This window comes from Brachypodium distachyon, chromosome 4 (assembly GCF_000005505.3).
Source record: "Brachypodium distachyon strain Bd21 chromosome 4, Brachypodium_distachyon_v3.0, whole genome shotgun sequence".
Lineage (NCBI taxonomy): Eukaryota > Viridiplantae > Streptophyta > Magnoliopsida > Poales > Poaceae > Brachypodium > Brachypodium distachyon.
In genome coordinates, this window is record NC_016134.3 from 28,371,378 (window position 1) to 28,377,856 (window position 6,479).

The window sequence follows — 6,479 nt, forward strand, 5'->3', positions numbered from 1 at the left end:
TGTGCGGGCCGCACTTTGTGCCACCACGGCACATATGACCTCATGGCTTTATGCGTTGTGTGTGCCTTCACGAGGGCACACCAAGGAGGTCAAACGCCCACTTAAAAACTGGTCGGTGCACTATTGAATACCCGAGGTGGGACTAAAACAGCAAATCATACGTGCATTGCGTCCGTCGGTACAACCCGGAGCTATCCGTGCATTGATTTTAGTTCAAATACCGCTCGATATCCTCCGATCCCTACAGGGAACTATGCAACCGAAGGGGCCTCTCAGGGAACACAGCATGAAATATGACCTCCGTCCATTTCATTATGAGCAGGAACAGGATACAAGGTTTCTATGAACATTCCTTTATTCTTCGCTAAGGTGTGATGATCCCTTTTCTACTTCCATGGATCATGTTACCCCCACCCCCACAGCTTGACTCAGACGCTAGGCACGTACACACGGCGCACGCACCCATCCGATCCGCGCTCTCTCGTTGTCGTATATGACCAGCTGATTCTGCATAGAAATATCTGCACAACAGAATATCAAAAAACCGGAAATTGTTAGAAAGATGCGTTGCACGGTGTCCTTGTTTCAGAAACAGGGCAATTGTTTGTCCGAAATTCGCACCTCCAATTACGTTCAGTTTGCGCAGACCAGCCTGTGTTCCGTCAAGGATGCCCATGCATACATTCCCCTCTCCCTGCCACAAAAACGCAAATACATATTAGGCAATGTCCACTTTTCCTCTGATGATTGTCATCCATCAAGATCTGTAGTCAATTGAATTCTTGGATATTTACAGAGATAATGAGGTAGTTTTCAGGAGGGATCTCCATGATGGCCTGGCTAGTGCCCTGGATAAAGGCCAATTCCAGCGGCTTGAATTTGTCCTTGACGTCGCCGATCTATTTGAATGGCTCTTTCCCTGCCCAGCAAACAGGCAGTGCAGGATCACGCACCAGTGTAAGTGATGACTTGCTGAGAGAGGCTATAACCTGAAAGGCCGAAATGTCATCAGTTGCAGATTTATTTTCTCTGTTAAAATGTATGGGCATCAATAATGCCCTGTGTGTGATTCGCAACCTACCACAAAAACAAGTCGACGGTAAGTCTCTGTAGGCATGTAGGTGTAGGTGCTACCACTGTCAATGACCACCTCCATTGGTGCCACACTTATCGGATTTCCCAGGTTGCCGTTGAAGTGAAGTGCTGCTAGGCCAGGGGAGTAGTAACTCCCGGGGGGTAAAAATATTGAGAAAATTATAAGAAATGCAAGATCTCGAACTAAATGTTTTTGCACGTTTATATAATGAACTGATGTGCTTACTGATTGTTTGGAACCATCGGAACCCAGGTTACGACTGAAGAGGGCACCTTTTCATGCCCAAAGAAGAGGTAGCCACCTCCCTGGATGCGAAGACAATGGCCAATGACATTCTCCGCGATCGCCCCTTGTTGCTTGAGCTGCGAGGCAAGGTCTCTTGTTCCCCTACCAATCCCAAGGACGCCGTCTACTGGCATCTCAGCTTTCCCGCCTTCCTGGTCGTACCCGCAGCTGCATTCGCAAACAGGAGCAACCATCACATAACAGCCGAATCATGCATCCAGTATGCACTTATCATGTAATGCAGTGTTGTTTCGAGTGAAGTATGCATGTACCCAAAGGTGAGGGTGGGGCGGGCATCTCTTCCAGGGAGGGAGAACTTGTCGGCGATGAGCACGCCCAGGGATGACTCGCCACCTGCGTATCTTACATCATAGTCGCATTGGTTTGGGTTTTCCTTACAGTCATGCTTAAAACGTACATCCCTGTGCAGTGCAACACAACGTTCGTCTTCACATGGAACCAGGTTGCTCCTCCTTGGTTTGTACAGTTTGTGTGGCACCTGTAACAAGAATCGCCAACAGAGATCGAGTAGATCCCATCATTCAATTGTTAGTATATGAATAACTAAATACTTGAAAGGTAAACAGATTCAGCACAAAAACAAAGTACAAGTTGGTTTTTCGCTGAGACAGAAAAGGCAAGAACTGCCATATAGGATCCTGCTAAAATTAAAATGCAATGCACTCCAGCCAGGTGAGGGTACTGCCGGTATCGATGTCGAGGAAGTAGGGCTTCTCCTGCTCCCCAATGCTCATGGTAACGTAGATGTGGCTGTAGAGAAGTAACAAAAGTTCATAAAATGACAATGAGGCTTGCTCCCCAACCCTTCCTCTTAATTATCATGCAATGACCAATTGAAATCTAAGAAGAATAAAATTTGTATAGGTCATCACCAATCAAGAAAGACCCAACACCATATGCATAGATGGGGGAAGGTCCGATTTCTCAAGGGAAAAGACAACAACTTGATATCAGATCCCTTCAAACGCAAACATCAAGAACAGTCATGGAGAGAGCATGCGTGTACATCAAAATCTCTGGCTATCATGGAAGCAGCCGCCAACAGATCAGGTTGGTAATTAAGGGCTAGATTGATTCGATTTCAATGGAGTTGGGTACATTAGGGCCTTGCATGGGCCTCGCTAAGTTCACTGTCACATAATTATCACTAATCAAATTATTTTAATCAATAATGATAAATACATAATTACCTTATAATTTAGTTGCTTTGAGATGCATAACTAGTTTTCAGTGAGCGGGTGCACCGAAGCACCCCTCAGATGACATAGTGGAAGTTGATGCACACAACTTCCATGTACTACAAACTGTTCTATGAATTCTCTGAACAAATGGAAAAATCAGAGTAACAGAGAGCAACAAGACAGAGTTTGACAAACTGCAAAAAACAATTATAAAAAAAAACAATAGTGATAATTCAGGCAAGCAATGCAGTGCAAGCTACCTGAAAGGAGTTTACTTCACATCAGTTTTTCGACATGGAACAAAATCATAGCATTTCTCGCAAATTAACACATTAGCAGACAGATGAGAAAAAATAACACTGTTTGCTTAATGAGAACTGAAGATCCTTTGCGTTAACATTTGCAAGGAAGAAAGCTAGTGATCCTAGCAGGGAGGAGATCAATGAGACTTGATACCCAGTAGGGTAGACATCACCATGGAGCTCGAACACCATTGAGGAGCAGAACGGCAGAAGTGGGAGAAGGAGGAGGCCAATGATCAGGGCCGCCACGGTGGAAGGAGAAGGCAGAGTTGTGGACAAAAGGTGAGAGTAGTAGTTTCAACAATGGGGTTGTACTTCCTCTCTGTTTGTTAGGATGGTCTGAGAAAGGTGGTGATGTATTTATAGCTGCTGTCCCTGAGAGCTTACTTCTCTCTAGTGTTTTGCATAGCTTTGGGTTTCAGTGTTGATTCTCTTCCGAAGTGATGTATGTTCAGTTATAGGATTTTATATGTGCTGCACAACACAATGTGTCTCTAATATTTTTATCTTCTCCCAAAACATAAATATTATAACTCGAGTGTAGATTTATCTTTTCTCTTCATGAAAAATAATATCCCCACGTCATTTGTAATTAACGAATAGCTTGAGGACTCGGACAGCTAAGAATATTAGGGCGGGTGACATGAGTCAAGAGTGAACAGAATACTCAGAGTCACATCATTATCTTAAGTTTTGACGACCTGTACAAAATGTGTTTTTGTCTCTGGGCATCTCACTCTAATTTGGAATAACATCGGCCAAGTAAGTACAATGGTTGGCTTCAACAAAATGGTTATGAAACTACCAGGTATCCAGTTCTAATTTTTAGCATAATCAAATTGCCAGTGAATAGTGATGGTGAGTGTGGCACACAAAAGACCAGTACGTGGTAGATATTGAATCAGAGTCCCAGTGGTAGATAACTCAATTTGGTCTGCTTAATCTCTAAATTAGTTTTAGGGCTAAATAACTAAACATTTCTAGCGGTTCCAACATAACACTAACGGAAGACTAAATTCCAGTAAATGATGCATGCTTATGTGTCGAGTAAATAATTAAGCATCACATGTTTGCAGATCAAATTGACTTGTGAAATTGGAAACCAACTTCTTTCTTTTCCCCTTGCCTATACATGACGGTAACTGCCAGATACATGCTATATCATGTCCTGAAATAATTCTCAATCTCGTGTGGAAATAGCAATATTCGAGACGTCATGGGATGGATCATTCATTATTACTAGAAAGGTCTCCCTTTTTTCTCAGACACTTCTAAAGATATTTCCTGAATCATGCTTGCGATCTCCATCACGCAACAACTTTCTTGTTATTCTTCCCAGGAACTTCCATTCTCCTCATAATAATGTTCACTGAGTGAAAAATTAATAAGGAAATCATCTTGCCCATCAGATGGATTGGTAGCTATGGCTAGAACTGTCCCCAAGTTTTATGGAGAAAGAAGTATAGTGTTAGCACAGCGCATAATGTTATTTATAGTAAAACAGAACGGGCATCCCATTTTGATATGGAGATTTGATTCCAGTACTCATGTGGAAATTAGAGTAACCGTGTGCAAGTACGATAGAATGGACTTCCCACTTTGGTATGGATATTTTATTCCACAAGTCATGTGAAAACTAGAGTAAAATGTATAAGGTACAACAGAATGGATTTCCCATTTTGATGCCATCATACCAATATTCTATTGCTGTAGTCATATGGAAACTAGAGTAGAATGGCTACAGAGTTTTGTACGCGCATGAGATGGATTGGTAAACACTAAATAGTGGTCACTCCCATAGTCTCATGATCCTATCAACTAACAGCATTTACGTTCGGTCAATGTTCAGACACTTAAGAAAACTAGGTATCAAGTTATAACGAAGAACAAAAGGTACTCAAATTCATGTTTGGAAGGACTTGAACCATAGTGATGGGTTTGCACATCCACTCCGTTGCCCGACAGAGTTAGCGCCAATTCCTTGTAGTTCGCAAGTTTTCATATCGTGCCTTGCAGTTTATCTGTTTAATCAGTGATTCTAGAGTGATCATAGCACAGCTCATCATATGATTTGAATATATGGTGAGAAATTATGCTTGAAGGGCCACATACATTATATACAAAACTCACCGTGAAGCTCTGATCAGCGAGGATGGGAAGATCCGGTTGCAAGGAATTCGCACAAGGTTTACCGGAGGGGGAGATCGACGTTTGGCTCGCCGGAGAGGCCCGTCCGTCGCCGCCGGCTGCGGCGGCAATGGCATAGCGAGATCTGCCATGGGAGGGCTCCATGTGACTGGTCGAGCACACGGGCGTGATCCGCATGGAGAATGGAGGCTGGCTGGACTCCTTCGTTGACGGGATCACGCACCGAGGGCGAGCCGGCGACGGGCGGCCGGGCCGGCTGGCCCATTTCCGTGCCGCCGCCGCAGATGTATAAAGAGACGGCAGAAGGAGACTTAGTGTTAGACCCTAGGCCGGGCCAGGCTTCGTAAAGCTCGGTTGCTAAACCCCAAGCCCGGCCCCAGGCCGAGCCCAGAAAATGGCCTTTTTAACTATTCAAAATATGGGGTGCCCGATAAGGAACACGACACCCTTAAGAGCAGTTTCTCAAAAAAAAAAAAGAGCTACCCTCGAGAGCATCTTTGCCGCACCCCACGTCCGGGCGCAGCCCAATTTTAGGCCTTTTGGGGGGCGCCAGTGCAAAAATAAATTGGGGGTAATAAAAATTCAAACTCGGCTAAATTCATCAAATTCGACACAGTTCATCAAACTCGGCGATATTTCATTAAGCCCGGCGACATTTCATTGAGATTTGCGAAAATTTATAAAAAACTAAAAACTAAAAACCCTAGTCGCTGAGGCCGTTCACCCAGGAGCCGTAGCTGCTGGAGTCGCTGCCGACGTCGTCGTCGCTGTCCAGGACGATGACGTCGGGCTCCGGCTTTACCCTCGCCGCCGCTGCCTTCTCGGCCGCCTCCCTCGCGGCCTCGCACTGGTTCCAGCCCTCGGCCTCGCCAATTTCATGTTTTGACTTTATTTTTTTCATGAGTTACCACCTCTTGATCACTTATAGTACCCCAAACATCCGACTGCATTTTCCAACTGAAATGGAAAATGATTACCGAAATTGCATTGTACATCCAGAATAAACCTAAGAAAACATGATCCCAGGCAGATACTTGACATGTTCCCCCTCGGCCAGGCCCATCGCAAGGAAAGCGAAAACCTAGATTTGCTTTATCGGGTATCAAACGGGAACTCCGAGCAAATAAAACGCATCCGTCATGCCGAGGCCGAGGCGTTTTGCCGAGATTTGAGAGATGTTGGGCTGGAAGCAGATAAGTCATTGGTGTGGGATCACTTACAGGTATGTATTGCAGACATGCCTTAGTACTTACTCCCTCCGTTCTATAATTCTTGTCTCAAATTTGTCCAGAAATGGATGTATCTATTCCTAAAAAGTGTCTAGATACATGTAATATTTTGACAAGAATTATGGAACGGAGGGAGTACAATTTATGTTGAGTGCACAGGTTTGTCTCTGATCTGAGAACTACAGTGAATCAGAATTACAGTGGAGCACCAGATTCT

At 44.4% G+C, this 6,479-nt stretch overlaps 1 pseudogene; it reads right to left on the reverse strand.

The window, feature by feature from the left end:
- Positions 1-287: 287 nt before the first annotated feature.
- LOC100827407 lies at positions 288-5,355 on the reverse strand (annotated as a pseudogene).
- Positions 5,356-6,479: the final 1,124 nt, after the last annotated feature.